The following is an 8,798-nucleotide window of genomic DNA, read 5'->3' as shown; positions in this document are numbered from 1 at the left end:
CAGTAGAGGTGATGCTGTGTCTCCTTCTTGTCCAGGAGACTGGCCTGGCCCTTGGCCAATTTCATTCAAAGTTTAAAGCAAAGATCTTCCAGTGTCACTTATAACAAAACAAAACAAAACAAAACAAAACAAAACAAAACAAAAAATCCTTTTTATGCTGATTGAAAGACACTGGGATCAAGAATGCTTAGTGTGTGGTTGCTACCACATTTCATTGATATTATAAAATATATTGATACATGTATTGGCTACACTTTTAAAAACAAACACATATAAAATCCCATAGGCATTGCTATGGACTTAATGTTCCCTACCAAGACCTATGTTAAAATTGAGCCTCTATTGTTCTGGAGGCTTCTTCCCTTGAGATGTCCAAGTACCAATGCGTACAGACGCTGGACTGAAACTTAGCCAGGTAGATGGGTTAGCAGGATCCTGGTCTGGCGGTGAATGCTGGGAGGGGAGAAAGCCTTCTCTGATACATCTCTTTCAGGAGTACAGCTCTTCCAGTGACAAGCTGTCCTTTGCTGGGGTGAATAAAGTCAACATGATCCTTGGGGAAGTAGGGAGGGGTTTTCTGGTGAGTGTACATCATTGGCTGGGGCTGAGGGGCTGGAAAAGCTTCATTTGCATGGAGAGGAATTCCAGGTGCTAGCTGGACATGTCCCTAGGAGGAAACCTGAAACCTGGTCACCAGGCTACATGGTTATCTCAAAGGTGACAAAAGTGGGGGTCAAAAGACTGCATCCACCCAGGCATTATATTTCTGCTGGTCTCAAGATGAGGTCTTGGGGTTTGGCCATATCTCCACCTCTTGCTTGCCCGGTCACACAGGTCACAGTGGCAGCGTGTCTAAACCTGTGGGTCATGACCCGTTTGGCTGTCAAACAGCCTTTTCTTGGAGTTCACCTAAAACCATCAGAAATATCATATATTTGCATTATGAACCATAACAGTATCTAAATTACAATTAGGAAGTAGCAACAAAAATAATTTCGTGGTTGAAGGTCGCCACACATGAGGAACTGTATTAAAGGGTTGCAGCATTAGGAAGGTTGAGAACCACTGACTCGTGGTGTTTGGGGTGAGACTTTTAGGAGGTAACTGAGGACAATGAGGCCCTGAAGGCAAGGTTCTCATCCATTAGGACTGCGCCTGTGTAAGAAGGAGAGGCCAAGCCAGGTTGGTAGCTCACACCTGCAATCCCAGCACTTAGGGAACTGCAGGTGCTCACTTAGAGCAAACAAGTAGAAACCCGCAGAGAATCAGGTTTTAAAAAGTGACTTCCCGGCATCAGGATCACCCGGGGAGGAAGTGAAGAGGAAGTCTGATAGGGAAGTGGAGAGATGGGATGGGGAAAAATCCAATTCGCGATCCAGAGACCAGCTCCTGGATACTTCCAGAATACAGGGGAGGAGAACCCAGGTAAAGGTTACACCTGGGAAAGTGAAAGGCCTGGGGAAGAGCTGGCCACTGAGTGACCTGTGGACCAAGGGCCTGGGTGCAGGTGCCCAGGGAGTCCAGAATAGGATGGCGGGTCCTCTGGAGCTGGAGTTACAACCTGACGTGAGTGTTGGGATGTGAACCCATAGGTCCTCTGCTGGAGCAATGTGTACTCTTAACTGCTGAGCCATTTTCAAGGTGTTTAATATGTCAATGTAAAGAGCCCGGCTTTTGTGGTGTAAGGGGGTAGAAAGGCACCTTTTCCCAGTTGGTGGCTCTGTTTCGTCATCATGAATGGCTGAAGTCTAGCAGGTACTGTGCTAAGTGCTAAGTACTGCTGCTTTAGGCAAAGGGAATAAGATCTAGAGCCTGCCCTGGGGGAAAAATGGTGAAGCTTTGTTTCTTAGGTTTGGGGATGGAGAAAGGGGCAGACTTAGTCTAAACACCTAGAGGATGTGGTTTGGTGGTAGAGTGCCTGCCTAGTGTGTACAAGTACCCGATCTCTCAGACTGAGAGGGGGAGATGGGACAGGGAGGAGGAGAACTTGACACCAAAGCAGAGTGTAGACACGACACAGAAGCTCTGTGATGACAGAAGGGCAGCCTGACGACTGTAGAACATAGAGTGATGGGTAAGAAAGAGGACGTGCCCCCCTCCCCCTCCCCTAGTGTCCAGACCCAAAGCAAAGTGGAGACTCAAGGTCCGACTCTCTCAAGTAATTGGTTTGGCTCCCAAAAATGAAAAGGCTGGGCTGACGAGATGGCTCAGCAAGTAAAATATTCACATTGAAAGTCTGACTACCATATAAAGGAACTTACATAAAAGAGAAAGTCAGGACCAAGTCCTAAAAGCTGTCTTCTGGTCTAGACACACACACACACACACACACACACACACACACACACACACACACACACACCACACATAACACACATGACACATACACGCACACACGCACTCATACACAATGATTAACCTTTGCCACAAACAAACAAAAAACAACAAGGGCTGGAGAGATGGCTCAGAGGTTAAGAGCACTGGCTGCTCTTCCAGAGGTCCTGAAGTCCTGAGTTCAATTCCCAGCAACCACATGGTGGCTCACAACCATCTATAATGAGATCTGGTACCCTCTTCTGGTGTACATGCAGGCAAAACACTGTGTATATATTATAAATAAATAAATCTTTTTTAAAAAACAAGCAAAAATGTTATGAGAATTGCAAGATTTAGAGCCTCCTCGGCTCATGTAAGTTCTTTCTCAACCTCAGTTTTTCTCATTTGTAAATCAAGAGTAATTATGCCTACATTGCAAAACTGTGAGGGTTTGACATAGTGTAAAATGGGTTGTGTAGTGTGGAGAATATAATGTCCAGTGTGCCTGTCACTTGTCATATTATCATCTGTAAGTAAAACTAAATATAGTAACAATGGGGCCCATGAGTTGGTTCATTTGGTCCTCACTTCCCCTTGTGAAATAACATCCCACATTGCCAAATCAGTTATACCTAAGAACTACATTTCCCAGACTCCTTTGCTTTTAGGGTCTCAAAGGCTAGTTAGGTTCCACCAACTACAAGTGAGTAGGTAACATATGGAAGATCGAAGGAGGTAGAAGCAATCTCAATGCTCTTTCTCCTGGCAATTAAATATCAAGAGTGTCCGCAGCCTACAGCTACTTGACCTACTTGGCCTCCAGTCCACGGCTGCTGTGGTCTGTCCTTGACACCAATCAATGGGGTCCTTGACTTCCGTTTCCTCTAGCCTTTACAGTGACTTCATGATCATATGATTCCTGTATTAGACCCTTTCTGCTTTTAAACACAGACAGTAGGGCAGGCCGTTAGAGATGCTCATTTGGGTTAGAGTTAAAGGCGCTAGCTGATCTTACTGAGGTGCAACACAGAGGTCTGCTGTATTTTCAGAATCAAATCAACGGCCCCAGGCCTAGCTGACACGCCCATTAAGTCTGGAGTCACTCCGAAGAGCTGAGTCTCTGCTGTTTAAGCCAGCCAACCGCAGCCAAGGGTACAGTTTGTTCTGCAGGTCTCTGTCACGGAGCCCGTAGACCAGAGGGTTAAAACACTGCGCAAAAGCGAAGATACCAAAAAGCACCATATTGAGAGCAAAGAAAAACACCCCGCACTGCTTTCCCAAACCGATGAATATCAGGGTGGGTATCACGTGTAAGCTTATCTGCAGTAGATGAACCAGGACCGTCCTCCTGGCCTTGATGTTTGAGCTGTTAAAATGGCCAGCCCGTTTCCCTTCCCGGTATATCAAACAGTAACTCGCAAAAATGACAGATAACGGAAGGACAAGGAAAAACATGCCGATGACTCTGGCAGGCGCCCCATTCAAAATCACAGGACAGAGCAGGGCAGACTGGAAAACAGAGGCTGGAGTGGTGCTAGCCCCCTCTATGAGGAATAAGCCAACGTTCTTGAGAACGACGGTGGCCCAGGTCCCAGCTAGAATCCTGTACTTGGCAGAGTCTACAAGAGATGGAGAGTTCAGGGGATAACAAATGACAAGGTAAGTGTTGAGGGCCATCAAGGCCAGAGTAAGGAGGATCCCTTCTCCCACACTCAGCTGTGCCCCAAACACCACCCAGCACAACAGCAGGGGGCTGTTGGCCCGCCAGGCCCTCATTCCTTGGAAGACAACCCCCAGGCCACAGTAGGAAGAAATGCATAGCAGGTGATGACAAAGGAGGATCAGCCGGACCTCTCTCCTCAGCCGCAGACTCTGTGACACTATAGCGACAATGACCACGGTGATAGATGTGACGATGGAGAAAGCCACCACGTACACAGAGGCCTTCACCGTAGCCTCTAGCCTCAGCCAGTCAGATATGTTGCAGCTCTCAGAAGAGTTCATGGTCTTTGGGGCAAGCTCGGCTCCTGGGGAGGGTAAAAAAAGGTGGAAATGGGTGACTCTGCCTGAAGCTCCTGTGTGCTTCCGGCTCTGATCTGTGTTCGGACGCAAGGACTAAAGGGTACCTTCTTTGAGAGAATGACTTTAGATAGCATTGCTGAGGCTCAAGGAAGCTGGAGAAACCATGTAGGTCTTCCTTTACTTGGGGAAGGGGCCTCTGGGTAAGTCACAAAAAGGAAGGCTCGAAGACATATCCTGAGTATTCAAGTGGCTCACGTTTGGGGCAAGATCAAAGCCAACACCTACGTGTCCTTTTCCATTAAGGTCATAAAGTCACCTGCCTTTCTGCTAAGCATGTACTTTCTAGGAAGCAAACTAGCCTTATAGTATTCTTCTTGGTTCCCCTGCCCGTGTTGCGTGTCTCACAAAGTGGTTTTATTATGCAATTTTTTACAAATGAGAAAACAAAGCTTAGGAAAGCTAAAGGCTTGAGAATCGCCCCCTGTCCCCCGCCCCCAGAGGCCCATGTGCTAAAGTTTTAGTCCCCAGGATGGCCCTGTTGGGAGATGGTGGAATCTGTGAGTTAGAAGAGGTAGTTTGTACCTAGCATGTACAAAGGTTTGTCCCAGCACCAAATAAAGCAGGCATGGTGACACATCTCACCCTGGACATGACTATCATAACTTTAAGGTCATCCTTGGCTACATAGTAAGTCTGAGGCAAAACTGGAATATATGAGATCCTGAAGGGGAGAATGAAGGGAGGGGAAAAAGAGAGGAAGGCAGGGTAGGGTCTAGAGCAGTGGTTCTCAACCTGTGGGTCTCGACCCCTCAGGAGTCACGTATCAGACATCCCGCCTATCCAATGTTTGCATTCCAGTTCATAACAGCAGCAGGAATTACAGCTGAGAAGTAGCAATGAGATACTTTTATGGTCGGGACATGAGGGACTCTATTAAAGGGTCGCAGTGTTAGGAAGGCTGAGGACCACTGCCCCAGGAGGTTTTTAAATCATCAGGGACAGGTCCTTGAAGGGATTGGTAGAACCCTCTCCTTACTCTTCGCCTAGCTAGCCACGAGAGAAGAGACTTTGCATGGCCGCACACTTGGTTCTTGACACGCCGCCTGCCACAGGCCCAGAAGCGGCAGGGACAACAGTCCCGAATGAGGAAAAGCGTGCAAGGATTCCTCTCTCTGTGTGTGTTATTGGAGATGGAGCCTTGTGTTGCTCGGGATGGCCTCACACTCACTCTGTAACTGAGGATGACCCTGAATCTTTAATCCTCCTGCCTCCGCCTCTCAAGTAAGGGGATTGCACCCACCATGTCCGGTTTAGGTGGTGCTAAGGATCAAAATCAAGGTTTCAAATAACCTGGACAAGCTGCTCTATCAACCGAGCTAGATCCTAGCTCAGTTTGCTGTTTGTTAGTTTTGAGACAGGATCTCTCTATATAGTATTGGCTGTCTGGAACCCACTATGTAGACCAGGCTGGTCTTGAACTCACAGGCATCCGTTTGTTCTGCTTCCCAAGTGCTGGGATTAAAGGAGTGTGCCACCATCCCCAGCTTCAAGCTTTCCTCCCCCTGCCCCCCCCACCCCGCCTTGGTTTTTTGAGACAAGGTCTCTCTTTGTTTTGTTTTGTTTTGTTTTGTTTTGTTTTGTTTAACAATGAACTTTTCAGCTGGGCAGTGGTGGCGCAAGCCTTTAATCCCAGCACTTGGGAGGCAGAGGTAGGTGGATCTCTGTGAGTTCGAGGCCAACCTGGTCTACAAAGTGAGTCCAGGACAGCAAAGGCTACACAGAGAAACCCTGTCTCAAACAAAAACAAAAGCAATTTAAAACTAAAAATAAAAATATCCTACCCAGGGTCCCTCAGTTATTAGTTTGGGTGTGATAACGCATATCTGTAATTCTAGCATTTAGAAGGCTAAGGCAGGAAAAGCCCAAATTCAAGGCTAGCCTGAGCTATACAGTAAGACTTTGTCATAAGTAAATAAATAAACATAGCCCTTTCTATAATTATAATATGATGATAAGGTAATAAGATAATAAGGTACCAGATGCCAGATATTATATTAGATTTATTAAAGGAACATAAGGGAGAAGGAAAGGAGGGAGGGATACCCCAGAGAGAGAGAGAGAGAGAGAGAGAGAGACAGAGACAGAGACAGAGACGGAGAGAGGGAGAGAGACAGACTGAGACAGAGAGAAAGAAAGGGAGGGAGGAAGAGAGAGGAGGGGGTAGAGAGAGGAAGAGGAAGAGGTGGGGGTGAGGTAAGACTGTCCTTTTATATAGCCCTGGGCAAGGCCACACCCCCATGGCAGGTAGGCAATGACATCACAGGTAGGCAGACTGAAGCAGATCCTAACAGCCCTTCCTTCTTCATTGTCTACTCCCAAAGATTACACACACACACACACACACACACACACACACACACACACACACATACACACACCCGTGCCACATCGTGGAGCATCGTGACTTTGGATATTGAAGTCTCTTTGCTTCTCTGGTCCTTGGTTCCATGACCAAACTAAGCTCCACATCCTTTTTTCCTCTATAGAGTCATCCTCACTCACATCTTTAAGGAGCAACCCTGAGCCTGGGCCCACAGCATCAGTCCCACCTCTACCCCAGAACCTCTTGTATGGTTTCACTGTCCCCGGTCCTTTCCTTGCCAATCTGAACAGAACCCAGTCTAGCACAGAGCCAGCTCTGTCTGAGCAAGCTCTCTCTCATACCCTGCAACCAGCATCTGAGCACCAGACACAAAAAGTCGACTGCTGGCCGAATGGACAGTGCTCAAGATCATCCCAATAGCTTAAGCCTCCCAACAATGCATGTGTGTTCTCACACACACACACACACACACACACACACACACACACACACACACGCGCGCGCGCGCGCGCGCGCGCGCGCACAGGCTCACCGAGGCTAGGAGTGTCCCACTGAAGAGCTACATTCTCTGTTATTTGATCCTGTTTGCCACCCTTCATTTGGTCTGGAATCCCAGCCATCTCTGCTGGTTTTCCTCCTCCCTGTACCTGCCTGGGGTACCCCATGTCTGGCACACACCTGCTCCATTCCATGTAAGCAGTGCAGTCAGCCCTGATCAGGGCTTTAGCTGACTGTATTCCAAGACTCCAAGCACTGTCAGTGTACGTTCTAAAAACTCTCCTCCACCCCCTACCCTGCCAGCCCCACCCCCACCCCCACCCCCCATCCCCCCACCCTCACCCCCCATCCCCCCACCCTCACCTAAATTAATGCAGTTGCAGCTGCCATCAGGGGTCAGCTGCCCATCCCCCTACCCCCACCCGTAATCCAAAATAGCTTCTGGGAACCACGGTTGGTGAGATTAAGTGGGGACAGGTTTCTTCACTTGTCTGATATGCTTAGCACATGAATCAACATGACACACTGTTTTGTCATTGTTCTCAACGGGCCTTTACTGAGTGAGCACTGACACTGACAATGCCTAATCCTACACAGCCTGGGGACAGATGGTAAAACAGTCGCTGTCCTACAGAAACTTATTGTTCAGTGGGCAATACAGATTCCAGTTTAATCAAATAATGAGGCACCACGCACGGATCTTTACTTATTTACTAAATCAGTAAGAAAACCAGGGGCAGTGTAGGAAATCAAAGCAAGCATCCTGATCAGCTATAGTCAGAGAACGGCCCCGGGGGGGGGGGGGGGGAGGGGGGAGAGCGAGACTTGAATCAAGCCTTTCAAGGCTGATATCCAGAGTAAAGGACGGCAGGGGTGGGCAAGGTGGAAGAGCAAGGCAGGTCCTAAGCAAAGCATAACAGCCGGGCTGAGGTGGAGCCACATCTGCCACTTTCAGAAGATAACGAGCCACTGTGCCAGGGTTAAAGCCATTTTGTATGCAAGAAGGAAACGCGCATGCATACAATTAAAAACAGTACACATCTGAAGTGGACGCCAGATGAGATGCCTCCACCTTCCTGCACTGGGTTGACAAGCACCCTCCTGCAGAAGGGCAGCCCAGCAAAGTGGGGGGATGGGCGTGTGGACACCAGCAGAGCACGTGACACTGTGTGTGACTGGAATTGGAAATCTGCAGTATTAATAAGGACAGGAAGGCTTCATTGCTTTTTATTATGAGACCCCAGGAAGATGAGCGATTTCTCCCCGCCTTGATTTGCATTCCGACTCAGAGGTACATTTGCATATCAAGAGCTCTGACAAACAGGCCCAAATAATCAGCTTCGCCTATTAACCTACTTAGAGACAGTTCTTAGGGCCCTGTCCTTTTTATGAAAGGGTATAAGGAACACCTGCCGCCTTCCAGCCCAAAGCTTCAGGTGTGAAATAAGACTTCAGAGCCAAAAGACTTCAGTGAATTCTTAGATCTACAAATATAAATTCCCTGACAAAATCAGAACGTGCCACTCTTCTGCAAAAGTCCCATGAGACATCTAGCCAGCGATGTCTAGCTAAATTATAT

This window comes from Acomys minous (assembly GCF_964271855.1).
Source record: "Acomys minous genome assembly, chromosome: 4".
Lineage (NCBI taxonomy): Eukaryota > Metazoa > Chordata > Mammalia > Rodentia > Muridae > Acomys > Acomys minous.
Note: the sequence above shows the minus strand (reverse complement) of the source record.